This window comes from Magnolia sinica, chromosome 11 (assembly GCF_029962835.1).
Source record: "Magnolia sinica isolate HGM2019 chromosome 11, MsV1, whole genome shotgun sequence".
In the NCBI taxonomy this organism is placed as follows: Eukaryota; Viridiplantae; Streptophyta; class Magnoliopsida; order Magnoliales; family Magnoliaceae; genus Magnolia; species Magnolia sinica.
In genome coordinates this window covers 62,324,775-62,347,158 of record NC_080583.1, presented here as the reverse complement: position 1 = coordinate 62,347,158, position 22,384 = coordinate 62,324,775, and the positions used below count along the sequence as shown (strand labels likewise).

The 22,384-nt window shown below is 39.2% G+C and overlaps 1 protein-coding gene across 2 annotated transcripts in view; it reads left to right on the top strand.

The window, feature by feature from the left end:
• The first annotated feature begins 21,194 nt into the window (after nt 1–21,194).
• LOC131219226 (DNA topoisomerase 1 beta-like) overlaps nt 21,195–22,384 on the top strand; it is a 31,758-nt gene continuing 30,568 nt past the window's right edge. The window contains exon 1 of one of the 2 annotated variants that reach the window (XM_058214265.1): nt 21,195–21,376. The gene's annotated coding sequence lies outside the window, so the exon portion shown is untranslated. The remainder of the gene's footprint in view (nt 21,377–22,384) is intronic. The other variant, XM_058214267.1, reaches the window with a different exon arrangement.

The following is a 22,384-nucleotide window of genomic DNA, read 5'->3' as shown; positions in this document are numbered from 1 at the left end:
AACTTGAACTTTCCAATAATTTGATATATTCCCCAAACATCTAGAATGATCGAATTACGGAATTATAGAACCATGTACCTGTGAGGTATTTGCAACTTGACCCGATTGTCAATCATGGGCGAAAACTAATGGACTCACTGCTTTGACCGAGCGGAAGAGTCCACTAGGACTACAAATGGATATTATGAGCTTTCTACCCTAATTAGGTAGAGGATTGACATATCAGATTCAAGCCCATTATAATCGTCTCTCCGTGTTAACCGAACACTGAAAATAGAAATTTTTACGCTGGATAGTGGGGAACTATTGTCATGAATCCTAATCCTTTGAAAAAAAATAAGGAAATCTCAATGATGAAAAAATTTAAGGGGGGTAGACTTCAATAAGCCAGGCTAGTGTAGTTACTATACACCCTAGCATGTATATGAACGTAAAATCAATGAAAACTTAGACATACAAAATGAGATTATATTTACGTATTGATATTAGGCAATTTCGAGAATGCAATTATTTTTAAGGGGCGTAGATTGTAACATCCTAGATTTTTGCTATTTTAGAATTTAAAACTCCTTAAAAAATTGTTAAAATTAGCTTATTTTATCATTTACCAATCTTTAACACTTGATTTTAAGCTATATGCATGTGTTACCAGTCAAGAACCACATAAATTTGATCGATTAACCATAGGAAGCTAATGAATACACCCGATCACCAAACTCTTGGGCCCAACCTTATGATCTATTCATTTAGGGACTAGATTTGGCCAACCTATCACTGAGTAATCAAGACAATCGTAACTAAATAAAAACTCACCTAAAGACAAGACAATTAGGGGCAGATCTTTATTAATAAACAAAACTGACCCAGTTACTTTATTAGCGTAAGAACCAATAGTTTAAAGTGATTAAGATTGAATCACCATTTTCGCTAATTACGAATAGGCCACAGTATGAACTTAGATAATTCAAACTCTAATCATCCCATATAAGAAATCTCACTACCTGATTCATTCTAGAAATATCATGATTATCTAAATAAGGTCTAAACCACTCGTTAGCGGGTCACTAAACCCAAAACTATAAAAAGACGTTCATCTTAGTGGGCTTGTCGTCCATTATTGGACATTGAGCCGAAACCACATGGAGAATTGCTCAACTTGGGCTCCCAAGGTGAGTATATAAGATGTGCTAATGCCCTTAGAAATTGTCAGGAACTTAAGTTATTTATCTGACTCATACACCTCCATATGGCCCCCAAAAGCTAGAATTAACCTCTAATAGGGTTCTATAACAAAAAAAAAACCTAGTTGTTAGGGCCATTTGTGACCCTTCTGACACTATATAAATCCATATTTGGGGAGCCCCCTCCCTACACAAATTTGCCTAGAATTGGGGAGAAAGAGAGAAAGAAAGAGAGAAGGGGAGAGAGAAAGAGAAAGAGATGAATAGAGAAAGAGAAAGAGATGAATAGAGAAAGAGAGGAAGAGAGTGGGGTCCTTGGTGTTTGCTTTTATGTTATTTAATAAGTATTATTGATACATGTAGTTTTTGTTGATATTTATTAGTTGGTGTCGATTCATACATATGTTTAATTAATACACCCTGCTATAGTATTAAGTGGTTCTACAATTTATTTATGTATTTGATAATCTGATATGTAGTCATGTGGATCGAGCCCTACAAATGTTAAGTAGATGACCCACTTTGGGTTGGCTATCCCGACCGACTGTCATGCCCCGAACTCAGTAACCGGGTTCACAAGGAACCCAATAGCCGGTTCTGGCCACAACAGCCTCCGTAGTGCCCTATTCTCGGCTCCTGAAGTAGGTTTCGATTCTGAGATCCTACAAGGAGGATTTCCATGATAGTATAATCATTACCAATACGAGCATACCCAAGATCACAGCAAGTATATCTGAGAATAACAAAGGCACACATCACAAAATTTACTATAAATTTGAACTTTTACAACTTTACATCAGGTTCAAAAGGACCTACAAAAGATCATAGATAAGGAGAGAAGGTCAGCAACACTGGGTCCTCAAGCTCAGCTCTAATCCACGCTCTGCCGCTCTATGAAACCTGTCTAGGATCACCTGCATGCATCAATCGTACATAAGCTTATAGAAGCTTAGAGGGTGGTGAAGGTGTGTGATAATTGTGCACAAAAGAATAATAAGGAATACAGGAAGGAAACATGATCAAAGCCAACACCACCAGCCTTACCAGGGCTGTCATGAACGCAAGAAGCTATACCAAGGCAGTACAATAATGTAGGAAGTCGTACCAAGGCTATATAATACAATGAGTACTGTAACGCAATGAGTACTGGGCATCATGCCAAGGCTTAACATGAATACTATGCAATATGAGGCTTACACAGCCGATGCAAATGTAATACAAAGTAATGCCAGTGCTCATATCCAATCCACATATTAGTACATTTCCATGATAAGAAAATCACCAGGGTCCATTACACTGTTGGATGACTGCCGCTCCACAGACCCTGCACAGTCAAACGAGCGTAATAGACCTCACTACCTGCCTGTGGACAACCAATCACCAACAAGGCCTGACAGTAGAGGACCCATTCACGAGCTGGTCAGACTCAGCCTAGTAATGCCTCCTTACATCAAGCGAGTAAGGCCACACCCCTATCTAACCAACTACACGATAATGGGAGTCGCAGCCTAATGGTATAAGGCCCTGGTGCGCTCATATATTCCACTCGGTCACGGCGTTGGAGTAGATCTTTGGTACCATGGAAGTTTTGAAAATTTCACCCATGGGCATCTTATGCACCCAGTATGCTCAAGTAACATTTTCGATGTCCAAATATGGTCATCCACGATGTATTTGTGGAGGGTACAGCCCTGATAAAGCAAGGGCGATAATGCTCATATGTTATGCAATACCAAACAAATTAATCATACAATCAACCATGCATCAATTCCAAGCATCCGACGTGCTCAAGAGGGAATACTACGTCCCTCGGAGATGGTAATATGCAATGCCCAATGGCACAATATGACCACACACATACAGTGTCAACCAAGCATACAATAATGTACATGGGTTATGAGGATGAATTTAATCACACTATATAGCGATATACAATGTATATTACATTCCTCCTATCTAAGAAGGAACCAAGACTAGGTACTTAGATAATATCCTTAAGGAATCCAACTTCTAGTGGGGGCCCATTTACCTGGGGTAGCCCACGAGGCTAAGTATATAAGCTATGGGTCTAAGTAATATAGAAATGAGCCTAACAAGAGTCTAAGATGATTATTCAATCACTCTTAAATACAACCGGGCCTAGAAGGGTCCATAATGAGGACATTTAACTATCATTCCTTAAAAAGGCATATCAACTATGAACTATATGGATAAAAGGCTCAAGGCCTACATTTAAGATAAAAATAAAGGTAACCACATACATATATTCCTCATAATAGGCCATAAAAAGATATAATACCACTTTTAACAACATGGGCTCCAAGAGGAGAATTTAGGCCCAAGGCTCAATTCCCAATGGCCATAGAATCCATGCATTAAGTTGGACTTGGTGGGCAGCCCGCGTACACAATATACGGCCCAAAAATAAGTTTAAGTTTGGATGAAATGTACCCAACTACACCAGCCCAATAACTAGTAATTTAAGTGGGCAACTAAGGGCCCGATACTATCCTTATCTCAACTTATAAGTCCATCAAAATGGTGGAAGTCGGCCCAATATATGGTTGGGCTAAGCTGGGACGTCCCAACCCACTCTAGGCCCATAAGATGCCCCAAAAATCTAATCTAAGATGGGGTTCTCATGTGATCACTAAAGGTGACCCAAAAGAATGCACTGATTAAGCCCAAAGATTATAAGAAAACATAAGCATGTAACACGTACATAAGTTCTCAATATGGTGGGCCCCACAGCCAAATAAAGTTTTAACCATGAAATTGTACATCTAAGGCCCTTTGATAAAATTTTCGCCCGTTTGACTTCCTGGACCTGTTAAGGTCCAGAAATTAGTTAACTATGTGGAAATAATCTCATGAAGGCCAACTATACTCACTGGGGGACCCCACCAGATGGAAAGTATGTATATATCATGAAAAGATCAAGTGGGCCTGCTACTGGATTATGAGTCTAGCAGCAACCCAAGGCAGAGAGTGCTTCCATGATCGGGCGATCCAAGGCTTGAATGACCTGGACCAACATATGTTGAGGTAGGCTCCACATACACCATATTTAGCCTCAAATAAACGACCCAGGGTCTATGGTGGGCCTTTAACCATCCATAGAGAAATACATGGGCCTACCTTAGGATCACCCAAGAGGACATCCAACCTCAACTGGGTCCCAAAAGGTAGCCCGCTACGCAAATAAAGTAAGGTCTAAGGCCCAAGCAATACGTGCCCTGATGGGCTATACACGAGCCCAACTCATAGACTGTATGGTGGGCCCTCAAGAAAGATTTGGGCCCAACCATCATAAGTCCACATATTGTGGTGGGCCTCATGGGCGGCCCAGTAGTTCATTCACATGGGCCATTTTGCACTTGACACAAGTGAGTTGGGCCTCACATCCTAGCCCAGGTATAGGGCCAATTTAGTAGGCAGCCAAAAGGCCAAACTACTTGCATACTATAGCCCTTAAACCCATCACAATAGGTAGAAGAGTATAGGCCCAAATGTCATTGGGCCTACTAAAAGGATCTAATCCACAAGGCCTAAGGAACTAGTTAACTAATCACACGCAACATTCCAATGAAACTCAACTTGGGTGGGCCTCAACTGGGCCTTAATCACACCCCAAAATGCTGTAGAAAAAGGGTAAGATAACTGATCTAAGTCCTCACATCTGGTGGGCCATGCTGCCCCAAATTATTTATGGGTGGCAACATTGGGCCCATTGCCAAATTTCCAGCCCACCCAAATTTCTAGGTTGGTTGGAGTCCAACAATAAAAGTATTTCTCAGTATATTTAATCTCTGATGGCCCACACACATCACTGTGGGCCCCACCAGATGAGAGAGGATATGCAACGCATATATCAAGTGGGTTAGGCCGTTGGAATGCAGGCCCAGCAGCCTAAGGCAGGGATGTCCCATGTGTAGGCAACCCTATGGGCCTGGTCATTTGGCCCAAAAACTGATTCCATGGGCCCCAATTAAATGCTACCAAAGGGGAGGGTGGCCAAATCCCCTAAGGAGCGCACATGGATGGATTGTGGGATATACAATACATCAAGGTGGGCCCACGAAGCAAATTGGGCGGCCAACCCAGGCTGGATGCCCCAGCCTGGGAGTCCCTACCTGGTGGGCCACTCCCGGCCGCACCACAGTCAACTCAAATGTCCGTTGGCTCTAAAATTTTGTAGGGTGATACTTCCATGGGTGGGTCACACCTTTACAAAATTTAACAATTTTTGGATAACTATGAGTATTTTAATTAATTTATAGAAAACAGTCTGTCCAGAAAATCGGACTGACCTGGATGTCCCAACGTAGTGGGCCAGTCCAGCCCTTGGAAAAGTGTGCACAGAGGTCCATTGGCTCCAAAAAGTTTTAGGTGAGTCATACCATTAGTGGGTCACCCCTCTGCAAAATTTTAGGATTTTTAGATAACTAAAAATATTTTAATTCATTTTAAGAATATAATCTATCCCGAGATTCTACCTGATCTGGACACCACAATATAGTGGGCCGGTTCAGTATTGCCACGGTGTGTATAGGTGTCCATTGGCCATAAAAATTTTGTAGGTGTGTCCTAATATAGATGGGTCATCCCCCTACAAAATTTTAAAATTTTTGAAATAGTAAAAGTATTTTATTTAGTTTATACAAATTCTGCACAACAATGTTTTCCAAAAAAAATTTGCTACTGCACAATGTTGTTGTCCCCATGATTAGCACCTCATGGGGTGGGCATAGGTCTCTTAAATCACTGGGAAAATAGGTGGGTTTGGTACTCCCATGTATGGACAGTAGGTGGGGTCCGCTGGAGCGGCCCACTTTCTCAAATTCAAGGTACAATAGGCTCCTCTCCAACATACAACATTGCAGGATTGTCCAGAAATTTCTAGACATCCAGCCTACTTTGGCCCATCCCATAGGCCTCAATCAAGGGTTAAATGATGTGGGGCCCATCCTACATCAAGGTGGGGTCCATGCCTCAGAAAAATCCAAAGAAATAAGGAATAAAAAGCTCCACAAATGGGCCTAAAATAGTGCCCAAAAACCATGCAGCAAATGGGCCTGAAATTTGGACAGCAGCATATACTGTCCATTTCCAGCCCATGGAAAAATATTCAGAGGGATAAATAGTCAGATACATGAAGTGGGGTCTACCTAGATGGACCACAAAAATTTTTGACTCAAAATCCATCCAAGAATCTCTAAGAAATCATGCCTTATGGGGCCTTCCAACCCATGCATCATACATGCATATGGACGTCCAGCCTAGTGGGCCTGAGCGTCCCAAAATCTGATGGGTCTGGGACTTTTTTTCTTTGATCACATCAGTGGGACACCAACATTAGGAACAAAATAGGGAAAAGAGATAGAAGGAAGAGAGAGGGAGAGGGAGAGGGAGAGGGATCAACGGCCATGGAGGATTCTGACACTATGAATCCTCCACCATTACAATCACACCTACATCTTACATGAATCATGCATGCATGTAATCTATACAAATCCATGAAATTCTGAGGTGGAGATACCATCCCCACCATGCACCTTAGGTTTAAATGACCCAAATAATCTAGATTTAAAGAGAAAAACTATTATGGTGGGTCCATGGAGAATGGCCCACCATAGAAACGTACATGCATGTAATAGACCTTGGTCTCACTTCATGGAGCTATGTAGGACCTCCACCATTGATTGGTGGGTCCCACATACTCCCAAGAATGTAAAGAAGAACATGTAAGAAGAAGAAAGAAGGAAAGAACTTCAATGCATCACCCACCTTAATGGATCTTCAAGATTTTCCTATCTCCAAGCTCCTTAAGTTCCAAGGGTTATAGATCTATAGTTGAAATCACTTTTCAAAGGTTAGATTAGGAGGTTTTTTTTATAGAGAAAATGGGCTAGAGTTGCTGGAATATGGAGGAGAGGTGGAATGAGAGAAATGAGAGGGGAGAGAGAGAGAGGAAGGGTTGTAAGAGAGTCATCATTGCTCTCCCTCCTTGGTTAGAGAAAGCAATCGTAACTTATGGTGAAAATAACAAAGTTGCTAGGCTTAGACTAAACTTGGTGATGTTTAGGGTGGGTGGTGTTCAATCCATGCAATTGTGTAGTGTGTGTGTGGTGTGCATGGAAAATTGTGCCATGGAAATGGCCCATGTACAAAAAGTGGGTCATATGATGAAATATTCATAACTTTTGATCCGTAGGTCGGATGGACCAACAAGACACGTCGTTGGAACCGCAATGACGATACGATCGAGATGGCATAGGTCTAGGGTCGATCCGAGTCAAGTCAATGTGACCAGACTCAAGGATGACCGCAAGCACAATCCGAGGGTTGCGGGTCGCCGGAATTTGACCGGTAGGACCGCGGGACCAAAATGGACAGAATGCATACTCACACACATGCATGCACACATATAAATTAGGGTTGGATCTCACACCGATAGTAGTTGGAGCTAAAAAGGATGTTTCGCACCTAATGTTAGTTTTGTCTGGGGTCCCCCATTGTCGATCAAATCAATTCAATGCATCGCCTGATCATTCTTATGTTTTGTGGATGTATAACCTTCAAAGGAACCTATGAGACCACTGTTACTATTGAATTAAGTCCATTCATAGGCGTTAGTGCGTTACGATCTTATAAAGACTCATGAGTCAGGAATGATGGTATGTGACATCGTGTCCAAGCTGCCAGCCTACGCTCGGAAACATGCCTTCCATATTAATAAAAAAATTAGGTGACGAGCCTACCATATTAGTACAAAATTGAGTGACGAGCCTTCCCATAGTGACCATTAAGCACTTATAAAGGCTATGAGCCTACCATATTATAAATGGAATTGATGTCGTGACTTCACCACATTTGTGTTTGGGTGCAGACCCTTAGATTATTTGTAGTCATCCTAGTGTGATGAACCCTAAAATGGATCAAGGGACATAGATGAGGAGCCAATATGATCGCATCAAGTCTTGTGATTTGGGTAGAGTATCGTGATATAATGGTAGTATCCCAGCTTCGTCAATCTATTGTATGAACTAGGATTAATAATCACTTAGCTAATCATGTATATAATAACATTTTTGCACTAAGTAGTTTGTGAAATAGGCGTTGAAGTCGCTTGTTGAGGGAGTGTTGATATTCTGCAAAATAGGCATTAAAGTCGCTTGTTGATGGAGTGTTGGATTGTGAGGATCATGTATCATCTTATCATAGCATTTATACACTTAACAACTAGATTAGAAAGCTATAAATATATGTATATATATATATTTGTATGTATGTATGTATGTGTGTGTGTATATATATATATATATATGTATGTTATCCTTACCTACGCTTGATTATGTTAATAACATGCGTAACTTAGGAAAATGAAACCACTAATTTAGCTACTCACTCTCACTTAAGATGGTGTTTTAAAACACCAACCATATGATATTATTGATGCAGGTACCATCGAGATCTCATATGGGCAGGCGTTGATCAACTCATTTCACTGATGTGGCCTTTTGGAGTTCGTTTTGGACATGTTTATTTTGCCTCGTGTAATGCCCATTTAGGCGAACACTACCTTTGGAATTGTACATTTTGAATATTAACCATATATTTATAGGTTTAGTTATCTTTGCTTAACTTTTAATGCTATTAATTTATATCTAATCTGATTATTGATCATAAGTGAATGTTAAGCAGATTGCACAGGCACTTAGGAACTCACTCATTGCATTTTTACTAGGTTCATACTCAAAAACTCGGGACTAGAGTTTCTCTACTCAGGTGCCGATTTTTGGGGCAAGAAAAATCCACCTTCTCTCCCTCCTCTTACTCTCTCTCTCTCTCTCTCTCTCTCTCTCTCTCTCTCTCTCTCTCTCTCTCTCTGAACAATTTAAGGCATAAATTCGTGTGTAAAAGGGAGCTACCCAATTTAGACCTTTTTAAAGAACTAGATGAGGTGTAAATGACCCTAAAGGCCATATGGTAAGTATGTTAACCCTATGAGATATTATTTCTCATCATTGGTCCCCCTGGAAGGTATAAGGGTCAATCTAAGGCATGGGATAGGTGACCCACTTGGAGATCTATGTTTGGACACAACCACCCCAATAATCAAACGCGTTGATCAATGGAGAAGGTTCCAATTTAGTTCAATGGCCACCGATCATCAATCGGGGCTATGACTATTCGGATATGCGCAGGGTAATAATGTAATTTACTGTCTTAAGTTTAATCGTGATCTTATGGTCTAAAAGTCACAACTTCAACAAAGAGTAGAGGGTGAACATTTAACTTAAGTTTAGGTTATCTCTTACGGCATTCACACATTTCACACACTTGGCTTGTGAGCCCAAGTTAAATGATTTTAGATGTGATCTTGGCTTAATATTCGCGATGGACATTAAGCCCAACAAGACGAACATTTTTCTATAGTTTCTAGTTTAGTGGACCATGAACGCACAACCAGAACTAATTCTGTTAATCGAGATATTTCTGGAATAACTTAAACTTTGGGATTTCTCGTGGATAAGGATTAGCTAAGTTCGTGATGCTACCCATTTGTGATCAGCAAAAATGAGTATTCATCTCTAATTATCATAAATATGTCAATTCTAGTGTAATTAGAGCATTTAGTTGGGCTTGTATAACCCTCTGATTGCTGTACTCGTGTATGTAATAAGGTTTCCTATATGAAATTTTATTGGACGTTACAGGGCTTGACCTGGGATATGAGATAAATGGATTGATTCACCATGTTCTATCAGTTCGAGCTTTTAGAGCAAGTAGTTAATTGTCCTACGTCAAAAGTGATATTAAAGCGGGAGGTCTCGTGCTCGAGACTCCTCACTAGGGGTGATGCAGGAGAATTTTCACATCGAGCTCAAGTGGGGTGGCCTGTGTAAAGAAGGGGCACACTCGGGGTGGGCGGCCCATGTGAACCAAGACCCATGTGAAGTGGGGCCCATGAGGGGTTGATCGAGGGCCTGACTTGGGCTATGATATAAAGGGATTGATTCACTATACTCTATTAGTTTGAGCTTTTAGAGCAAGTGTTTAGTTGTCATGCGTCAAAAGAAAGATCAAAATGAAATCCTCATAACTAATATGATTGATCAGCATGAGGAGATTATGAAGCACAAGAAATATTGTTGTCATGAGACACGTGCCATCATGCTTGGGTAAAAGTTGTTACATGACACATAGCAATATAGGAGAGGCCATACGTTCCATGATAGCCTAAAAAAGAAGTTAGACCATTGTTTTAGCTTATGATGATGTTTCTAATGACACATTGTAGAAGGCAAGTGGATGCACACACATAAAGCCAAACACGAAGAGGGAGCAGATTAGGTGTTACCCATGTATAAAGTTGTACACGAACCAAGTTAGCATGGTTAGCTCACTTGACTTGACTCGAAAAAGATCGATTCAACCAGTTCGAAACTAAGTTTGAGCCGAGTTGAGCCAATTTTTTTAGCTCGAAAAAATTTCAAGACGAGTTCGAGCTTGCTCGAGTTCGACTCGACTCAGATCAAACCCCCACTCGAATCGAACTCGGATCGAACCAGTTCGATGACTCGGTTATTTTGATATTGATGTTGCTCACCAAGTGTTTGATGAAATGACTCAACGAAGTGTCGGCTAGTGGTGAGGAAGGGTTGGATATGAATCAAATACCCTTGTATCTTGATTTTGATTTTGCCTACTGAGTGTTTGATGAAATACTTGTAAATTATTGTTATTATTTTACATATCATGAGAAATTGAAGGTGCACTCCATGTGTTTGAGAAAATGCCTCACAAGCTCGATCTTGGCTCGAACTCGGCTCGAACTGGCCTGAGTTATTGACCGAATTGAGCCGAGCTGGCCAGTCAGGCTCGAGGACCGAGACGAGCTGATTTCACGATGGGGTCAGCGTATCACCTTAATGAATATGTTGTATATCCATGCCATCCATCCATTTTCCCACTCATTTTAAGATGTGATCTTAAAAAATTAAGTAGATCCGAATCTCAAGTGGACAACATCACTAAAAACAATGAAACATTTTGTGGGCCACAAAATTTTTATATAAAGATGATCCTTGTATTTTCCCTGCATCTAGGTCTAGCTAACCTTATCAATAGGTTGGATGGCAAATAAAAATTATGATAGGCCCTAGAAAGTTTTTAATGGTGGGAGTTCAATCACCACTGTTGCTCGTGGTGTGGTCCACTTGAGATTTCGATTTGCTTAATTTTTGGGACCACGTCCTAAAATGGTCTAAAAAATAGATGGACGATATAGATATACAACAAATCATCAAGGTGAGCCCCACAGTAAGGGTAACACACGCTAAGGTGTTGCCCGAATAACACCTAATCCACTCCCAAGTTGAGAGCTCTAATACGCACAATTGGCTTTGGCAATGATCAACAAAAATATATAGTGCGATGTGATTGACCAAGTGCATCTGCAAGTAAGATTATTATTGTAATTCATGGAAGATTATCTCTACATGAAGACATGATCAACTCTGTTTACTTAACAACTGGCCAATTGAAAGAAAATCTCATGAACTCATCTTGAGTTAGAATTGTAATCGACCACATTCGTTAACTAGCCAATCAATTAAGAGAAGATCCAGAAAGGTGATTCCAATACGTGTCTCCAACAAATCACCTCATACGTTTATAAATTTAGCAGAGAATGAAGAGCTTGGGGTCTCATTCTACTCCAATATACGCAACACTACTCTTTTTAATTCAATGCTACCTATCCTTTGTCCATCGTGGACACTTATCATCATCATCATCATTATTATTATTATTATTCAATCTAACTCCTCCACTGCCAAGCCAATGTAATGCTACAAAATCAATATGAATTGAGTATATTAAAAAAAGGTAGTTATGAACCCTATATTTACGACTACGTCGTTAAACCTAAGAAGATCTCTAGGCCTTGAACAGATGGCCAATGGGGCCCTCTTGCCACATGCCTGGAGATTCCACTTGACCATCTTATAACAAAGTTCAACCTACTTACGAACAGGTTATCATTTATCTACAGCTTTCATGCTATAAAGCTCAATCAAGTGCTAAACAGACAGTCATTCCATGACAGCCTCCCCCCATAGAGTTAGGATCTGAGCAATGAATGGATAGTCGTTCCCACAAATATCTCTATCTCACCACAAAGTGAGAACCCGAACTTACAGTTATCACGCCACCTACCTTGGTTGAGTGCCAAATGGTTGATCGTCTAAACAATGATTAACATCCCCACAAAGGTCAACTATGCAAGGGTAACGAATGGATTGTCATTACCTAACAATTGTCTCATCATGAAACCAAGTTATACGACGAATATGTTGTCAAAGTTCCGCATGTCATCTGTTGCTTTGCCATAGAACCTGGTCCTACGCAACAAAGAGACAATTGCCACAACAACTGTCCAACTACGAAGCCATCCGAGAGACAAACAAACATCCACCTTTCCACGATCTATGATTGTCTCCCATAACAAAGCCCAACCTACAACTAACGGATTGTCGTTCCTAATGATTGTTTAGCTATGAAGCCAATTGAGCATGTGATCCAACCTTCATTCCTAATAATTTTCTTATCACAAACAAACAGTTGTTTCCAACAACTGTCTCATTACAAATTTACAAATATATTGTCCTTAGTTATCCTTTTTTTTATTTTCTTTTCTTTTCATTTTTTTTTTCAGCCAAGTGTATTTAAAACTCAATTACTTAATTGAGTGACTTTAGATTAGATTCACGAGCTGTTTAGCATCTCTTTTAATAAGAGCTTATCTATTTATTAAAAAATAAACTCTTATTTTGAAAATAGACTACAAAGCTCTAATTTTATCACTTAATGTTTTAGAAACTAGCAAAAAAGCAATTAAAAAATAAGTGATGGAAATGTCACTTTTTTAAGAGCTTATTTGGCTTCTGTGGTAGATATTTTTGGCTAATTTTTTAACAAATTTGTCCGTAAACTTTTTTGGTAATTTCCATCTTGCCCTATTCTCCTCTTTACAATCTCTAAGGTGAGCCCACATGATGAACAACCCATATTGAAGGTGGGGCCCACATGATGAACGACCCACATCATGGTGGGACCACATAATGCACAATCACATCAAAGGTGGGCCCCACATGATGGATGGTCCATATCAAAGTATGGCCCCACATGATGAACAATCCATATCAAGTGGGCCCTACCTAATGGACGATCCACATAAAGCTGGAACCTAAATGATGGATGGTGGACATTGAAGGTGGGACCAAAGAAGGTGGGACCACATGATGAACGACCCATATTGAAGGTTGAGCCCCACGTGATGGACGGTCCGCAGCAAAGGTGGGACCCACATAATGGCTAGTGGACATCAAAAGTTGGTCTCACATGATGTATGGCCCACATCAAAATGTGGCCCCCCATGATGGACTACCCACATCATGATGGATGGTTCACAACAAAGCTAGGACCCACATGATGGATGGTAGACATTAAAGGTAGGCTTGCATGATAAACGATTCATATTGGAGGTGGGGCCCCACATGATGGATGGTCCACATCAAAGGTGGGACACACATGATGGATGACAAACATTTATGGTGGGTCCACATGATGGATGATAGACATTTAGGTGGGTCCACATGATGGATGGTTGATATCAGAGGTGGGCCCACATGATGAACGACCCATATTGAAGGTGGGGCTCCACATAATGAATGGTCTACGTTAAGGTGGGCCCACATAATGGGCAAAGTGGGCTTCACATGATGGATGACCCACATCAAAGTGTAGCCCCTTATAATGGACAATGCACATCGAGTGGGGCCTACCTAATGGACGGTCTAGTTACAAGGTCTTGCATAATGGACAACTGACATAAGGAAGAGTATGAAACAATAAGAGAAAGATCATTGTCTTCCTCAAGTGATTAAAACCTTAAATGCACGAAGAGAGTTTTTGAGTCCACAAATAAAATGAGAGATAATTCAAATATTTTATTAAATAATGTGTGAATGATTTCTCAATCACACTACGTACCAATAAAGAAAACTCAAATCCTAATTCAAAATTATCCAAAATATCAAAACTCTTCTAAAGCTTTTTTCTCTAATTTGTTTAGAAGTTACCCGAAATAACAAAACTCTTTTAAAGCCTAATTTGCTAAAAATAGAAATGTCCAAATAATCCTTACCGGAGCATTCCTAGCATTATTACAAGTAATTAAAAAAAAAAAAACACAAAAATCCTAAAACTTTAAAAATAAGGAAATACAACAAAAATGTAAATTACTAAAAATGATAAAATTTCCTAAAATCACAATTTTGAACCGGAAGCAGCATTTTCCTACGAAATCACGACCTATTATGTAGGTTGGTTGACCATGGAACCATCATTATATAAATATCGATAGGTTATGCATTTTGTGATGATGTTTGGCTTAAAAGTTATGGTTCTTTTATGGTTTAAATGAAAATTATTCCATATTTGAAATGAATTTCTTCAAACCAGACATACTTGAGACGTAGTTATGTCATGCCCTATATAAGACTGTGTACGATTCTAATGGATTACTTTCACTTTGTCTAAATTACTTTTGGTCTAGCCGTGCTAGGAATGCATCTTTAGCACGTCCTATATCATTCTCTCCACTTAGAAAGAACTTGTCCTAGAGTTATTAATGGACTTGACTCATGATATTCATAAAGGTCTATTACATTGAAAGTCCATTAGATCTTCATGTTCGTTGGAAGATCAACAATAAAGGCATTACATTGATTTTCCTAAGTACCAGAACATGACCTATCTTCTTATTCCTTAACTTGTTATATATTCCAGTGGGAAGCATTTCCTTACACTGGTGAACAAGCGCATTATTACCCACTTCAAGTACCTTTTAACACCAATGTTTATCCGCTACTTCCTTATACTTAGCACTAGACACTTGTGACTTCTTGGGCATCAACAGGGCTAGCATAACACACAAACTCATGCTCTCCCTCACTAGACCCTTACGAATCAATTCGTCTACTTGCCCTTGCAAGATCTCGCATTTTTTCGAACTTATCTGATAATATGGGCAATTAGGTAAACTTGCCCCTTAATGAGATCAATATGGTGTTGGATAATATGCATGGGGGGCAACTCATCGGGAAGTTCATTAAGCATAATCTCCTTGAACTCTTGCAAAAATGGGTTTTAGTTCTTTGGAATGTTCATGTGTTCTACTTCTTTTCCCTTTACAAGTAATGCATTGATCTTCCCTATATCCTTAAGATTCTTTGACAAAATTTCGTCTAGTTACGAAAGACCACTCCCCCACTTTAAAAGTCTTGGGTTGGTTTTCTATTTCCATAAGGGTAAGATAATCTTTATACTATCTTTAACAAAAACAAATATATTATCCTAGACTTTATGCGTGACATCAACATCAAATTGTTATGGTTGACCAGGTGGCATGTCACAACCCTCCATATCAACTACATTGCACATTACTTTGTTCTTATAGTATTTATCAATGGAGAAGGGAATACGACATTATTCAATTACTTTTATTTCTCTGACTTTCTTGATCCATCCAATTGTATACAGAAAGGGGTGTTTCTCTATCTTCAGATGCAGCTTTTCCACCATAGTCTTCAACATGATATTTTTACCGCTCTTGCCATTTATAATTAGATTACAGATATTTTGGTTCACAATGCATTTTGTTCAAAAGATGTTGAGCCACTAAGGATCTATCTCTTCATTCAGCATGTCCCGCAATTCATCACCAGTGTCGCACTACGAACATGATGGTTGCGAGCTCCATTGTCGGTCTCATGATGCTCATTATTATGATAAGGGTTTGTCCTAAAGCTCTTGTTAAACGATCGATCACTGCCCACTGTCCTTCTATGGCTTGGAGATTCCCTCGCTGGAAAGCTCCAAATGTTGTTGCTACTGTTTTAGGATTGTTCCCTGGAGCACCGTCTGTGGGGTTGTTGCTCGAACCATTGTTAGATTCCATCGAATCGAGGAAAAGCCTCATTCTGATACCAATTAACATATGGAAGAGCAAGAAATAATAAGAGAAAGATCACTGTCTTCCTCAAGTGATTAAAACATTGAATCCACAAGTAGAGTTCTTGAGCCCATAAGAATATAAGATAGAAAGTTCAGATATTTTATTGAATAATTTGTATATGATTTCTTGATTACACCACTAATAGAGAAAATCCAAACCCTAATTCAAAATTGTCCAAAATAATAAATCTCTCATAAAGCTTAATTTCCTAATTCATTTAGAATACTTGAAATAGAAAAACTCTTCTAAAGCTTAATTGCCAAAATAGAAACGTCCAAATAAACTATACTAGAGCATTCCTAACATTATTACAAGCAATTTCCAAAAATGTTGAAAATCCTAAAACTCTAAATATAAGTAGATAAAAAAAAAGAAATTACTAAAAATAGATTTTTTTTCTAAAATCACAATTTTAAATCGGAAATGTAATTTTTCATACAAAATGGAGGCGCATGACCTACCATGCAAGTCTATTGACCTCAGAACCATCATTCCCAAAGATCGATAGGTTGTGCATTTCATGACGATGATTGGATCAAAAGTTTCAATTCTTTTATGATAAAAACTTCGAAGATAATTATTTCATATATAGAATGAATTTCTTCAAACCGAGCATGTCTATGACCTAGTAAGGTCATGCCCTATGTAAGTTTGGGTTTGATTTTGCCAGAGTACTTTTGTTTTCATTTGGGGTTCTTTTGGTTCAATTGTGCTAAGAATGCATTTGTGGCACGTTCTACATTAACAACCCATATTCGCCTAACATGATGAATGATCTACCTAGACGGTGTACCTCACACGATGGATGGTGGACATAAAAAATGGGCCCCACATGATGGACAACCTATTTAAAGGTGGGGCCTACACAATGGACACATTAAATGTGGATTCCATGTGATGGGTGTAGAACGTTGAGGGTCCCCATATACAAGACAATTAGCATTGATGACGGGCCCCACATTGGATGACTTACATCAAGGTGGGTACCATATAGACTATCAAAGTTCAGCCCCTAACAATGAATGGTCCACATCTAAGACGGGCCTCACATGATGGACGACCCACATTGAAAGTTTAGCTCACACAATGGATGGTCCACATTAAAGGTGGGCTCCATATGATGGATGATCCACATCCAATGTCTGACATATTGGATGGTCCAAATATCTTAAAACATGAAGATTGTAGCCATCCATTCTTTTGCCATTTGGGGCACGGTCCATCTATGGTGAGATCCACCAAAATAACTGTTTGGATTAATCTCATAATGGAATTGTTAAAATCTTTAAAAACGATGTCAACCACTCCTATAAAAGCTCTTATTTGAACAATTTACTAAACATGCTTATTTTAAATAGGAGATTTTTTCAGTTTTGAAAAAGTGATTTGATTAAATTAGCTTATTTAAAACAAGAGCTATAACAAAAATAAGCTTATCAAAATATCTCTTATTTGAAAAGCTTTTATTGGATTAATGCTCAATTGGGGAGTTTGCAAACAGGGGTAAATAGAAAATGGAATTGGAGGTAAATGAATTGAGAGTAAAAGTCTTACTTAGTTTTGTTTGGATGCCAGTAAATGAAATGCATTTGAAATCCAAATATTTTGTTTGAATGAAAGTAAATAGGAGGAATTGGAATATATTAAAAAATTTCAATATATTCACATGGATATACATGATATCCCAAATCAATTTTAATATATCTAATTATTGTACATAAATGATAGTTAATAAAATGATTGTAATAAGCCTATTAAAATATATTCTTTAGCCAAAAATGAAAAATTTTTAAGCCTTGGGTGGGCCACAAACATAAGGATCACAAATAAGCAGCTTGCCAATGCTTTTTAACTGCCCATTTAGATGGGCAACCCTTTAGATGGTTTGGATAATTCTGTTAGTGTGATTTTAGTGATGTGGCCGGTAATTGAATTGTTTCAGAGTATTATTAGTATGTCATGTGTATGGCGGACATGTGCATAACGCCACCTTTTTTAACTCATGTGACTCTCCAAGGGAGCTTAAAAAAGGTATTTCACTCCAATTTACTTTTAAATCCTCTCTCATACAGAGAATTTCATTTACATGCCCATTTACTCCCATTCCATTTCATTTCCATATATTTACTTCCATCTAAACACACGTTAAATATCATTTACCTTCATTTATTCCAAATTCCTCCTGTTTACCTCCATTTACTCCCATCCAAATAGCCCTAGAGTAGAGATGCCAAAGGAGCCTTTTAATCTTTTTAACTATATCTTTTTTTCTTTTTTTTTTTTTTTTTTTTTGAAATGTGTAAAGCTCGCATGATTTTGCATAATTGTTGGCTGGGTGGTCAGATTGATCTCTACATATCTTAATTTTATTATTTTGGTGCCTAAGGTCATAAGGCGTGTGGTCTAAGTTGAGCCACTATTGGCTTTGTTGTATTTTAAAATAAAAATGTGTTTAAAAATTCAAAAATATCCTTTCCCCCTTTTTATTTTTTATTTTTTATTTTTATTTGTTTTGATTTTTTAATTTTTGATTTTATTTATTTATTTATTTATTTGTCTTTTAGTATGGCTCTCTTGTCCCACATCATAAATGACTAAGAAAAACATCAAGTTTATAAGATGAACTTTTTCACCGGGCTTGAGTCCCCTCTCAAGGGGCATGTGAATTTGGTCCAATGAGGGCTATACAATTAGCTCTAAACTATGCCTTTGACTACAAGCATGCACACGTAGAGGCGGGTCATGGTTGTATGACGTGCACGCAACATGCTAGGCCGGGTCTGGATATGGGTCTATGTGCGGACTGAGAGTACACTCGCCTAATAATTTCTCCGTTAATCATTTTTCAAATTCATTCACTCAAAATCGTTTATTTCTTTCTTTGGTTCTCTGGTTTTTTTTTTTTTTTTTTTTTTTTTTTTTTTTTTTTAATTTTTAATTTTTTTACAACTGAGTTTGCCGCTAAGTAGGGGTGTATACCGAGTCAAATTGGCCTCAGCTTGACTGGGTTTGGTCAGCAGGCACCCCCAGCTTGTGTTCAGCTCGGCTGGGTGACCAAGCTATCATGTCTAGCTTAACTCGGCTAGGTCAGTAGATTGGACCAGTTCGAGCCAAGTTTGAGCTCGAGCTTTCGAGCCGAGTTCGAGTTCAAGTGCTTCATGTGGGTAGGGCAGCCAACGGCCGGACTGTCGAATGACAGCAGGAGGAGGGCGAGCAGCATGTTGCAAACGGACAGGCATTGCAGGAGGAGGATGAGCAGCAGAGCAAACAGTTGGGTACGGACCACTAAAGACCGGACAACGCAGGGTGATGGACGGGTAGGCAACCGAGTAGGGCGACGACGAAGGGTCAGTTGCCGGTTGAGCAAAGATAGAGAAGAGAGAGAGAGAGAGAGAGAGAGAGAGAGAGAGAGAGAGAGAGAGAGAGAGAGGGTCACTAGTCGGGCGGAATATTTTTTTATTTTTATTTTTTTCAAACAAAAGAGAAAGGGTCAAAGTGATTCAGGTTTTTTTTTTTTAAAAAAAATTTTAAAATTTTTTAAATACCATATGACCGAGTCGATCCGAGTCGAGCCAAGTTCGAGCTATATATCTAACCGAGTCGAGTCGAACTCGGGCGAACTCGAACTCATTTTTGAGCTCTAAAAACTACCTTGACTCAGATCGAACTCAACTTCGAACTAAGCCGAATCGAGCTTTTTCAAGCCGAGTCGAGCGAGTTGACCGAGCTACCTTGGTTCGTGTACAACTCTATCGCTGAGTCAACTCATTTTGGTCTAAGTTCTGCATGATAGTTCGAGCCTATGTATAGTGAGTGCATCGTTAGGGACAAGTCAGTGTTGTTATATCCTGAAGGCCAACCGCTGACAAATTTGATTTCAAGCCGCTCAACCACACAGATGATTACTTCATTCAATTTTTTAGTTTTTTTTCTTCAAATTTCTGAGTATTATTTTCAGCAACTATTTTCCAACAGGCTTTGGCATACCTGGCACACAACATGTGTCATCGATTGGAAATCAACTGCTTGTATTTTTTCAATTTGATCGTAAATCTTATTAATGCATGCCACATGGATAGGTGGTGATCTCAAGGTGAGAGGAATGACACGCAGGCACTTAAAAATTATATTTTGGGATACAATTAACTCGAACGAAACCGTCCACAACGATAGGTCCGATTTAGATGTACCATGATTCAGAAACCATACTTATGTTATTCTTAGAATTGTTCAACTTATCTGATATTTGGAGTCTTGAGATAGGAACGGTGGGTTCTACATTTTCATCACTTTAGCCTGTGTTGACGTATGGCACGTGTTCAACATCCGGGTGCCCGCGTACCAAGCTTCGCCTGAGTATCGTAACTCTTTTACCAATTGCTGCCTTTCCTTCAACCTTTAACGAGAGCTTCTTCACCCTGCTCTTCCAGAAACGCTTTCTTTCTCAACGTGTCACTCTTTTGGTTTTAATAATCCAATTTTGTTTTAAAGGTCTGTGGGGACATGTGTACACGTCACCATCCATCTAATTTACATGCATGTTAATCCAAACCACCCAAGTGGTGGACCCCCTGTGGATGGTGCTATATACGCTATACGCTCATATGACATCTTAACCATCAAAACACCACACGTAAATGTGAGAATGACGGGCAAAATACATTGGACAAATTAGATGGCTAGGATCGACTAATGGGTTTGATTGTCTTGGGGCATATTCCATCGAGAACGATGCCCTTGATTTGTACGGTTCAGATTTCCGGACGCGTTGGCCGTGTGTGTGCAGTGTGGATTTGTTGCTCAACCATGAGAGAATGGTGTCCGTACAAATCATGGAAATATCGGAATTGCCCTCATCCATTACATTAGAGACCAAAAGAGGTTAGGGACATTTTGGTCAATTTGCCTCTATAACATCCCCTTCCAGGCCTCAAGCCCATGGCTGCTGCTTCCTTCTTCCTCTCTCTACACTCAACCCCAGCGCCCATCGGCTTTCTTCTCCCGTTATAAGCTGAAAGCCAGCTACGTTGGAGCCATTGATCTAAAGATTCCAACGAAGGAGTGAAAGAACGATCGAGGTGCTCGTGGTTGAAGGCGCACGGAAAAACAGGTTAGGGTTTTCAGTTTTCATCGTATCTATCCAAAAGAAAAGATTAGTTTTCTTTTAATTGTGGCCCAGTTTGGATGGATGGATCGTGGTCGTTTATCATAGGATCTGGGAAAGCTAAAAACGGTAGGAAACTATCCACGGTCTGGATCGTTCGACGTTCGATCCGGAACGGAAAATGCTACACCATCTGTCCCCAATCGATGCACTAATGAATCGTGCTTCCTTCTTATTCCTTCAATGTATACTGCTGCCATTCTATGGATATTCACGTCCTGTATATTGAGTTTTATAGATTGAAGTGGTATTCTTTCTCAATTTGTTGGTATTGATTTGTTTTCTTGGATGAGAATAGCAAACATATTAGTAATGGCATTGTTATCGCACTTCCTTTTCTTTTTTTTTGGCTTTTTTTATTTAATCATTTTGCAATTACGTCTTTGTTTTGTATTTTGTTGCTGCTAGAATTTGTGCTTCCATATAAAAGGAGTATTTCGACCTTTTGGTAATGTAAGTCTTTTCCTATGAATACAGACCGTCTCCTTAATGATTCGTATCTTGTGGCACTAATTGGTAGTGTAGGATCTTCTTGTGTTGAGGATTTTGGAGGCAAACACCATCAGTTGCATATATAGTCTGACCAATGTTTTTGATTGCCAAATGACCTCAACTTGAATCGATATTGTCCCCTAAATAACAGTGAATTGATTTATTGCAGTGAACCTCAACAACGAAACCTAAATAATAAAAATAGTAGGTTCATGGTGGTGATAAACAGCGAAATGGAAACCATTGAAGAAAGGATATTTTGAAGGGGAGGACTGCCATGCAGGAACCTCAAGTTTGAAAACCCTTGTTTTTTTTTTTTTTTTTTCTTTATTAGATTGGACTAGTGGTACTTACCCAGGCAATGTCGTGGACAAATAAAAGCTTAAATTTGAGGTGAAGGAAGCCTTGATGGAAGACCCTTGGAGCTTGCTGAAGTTCTTTTGCCATGAAATTCATGATCGA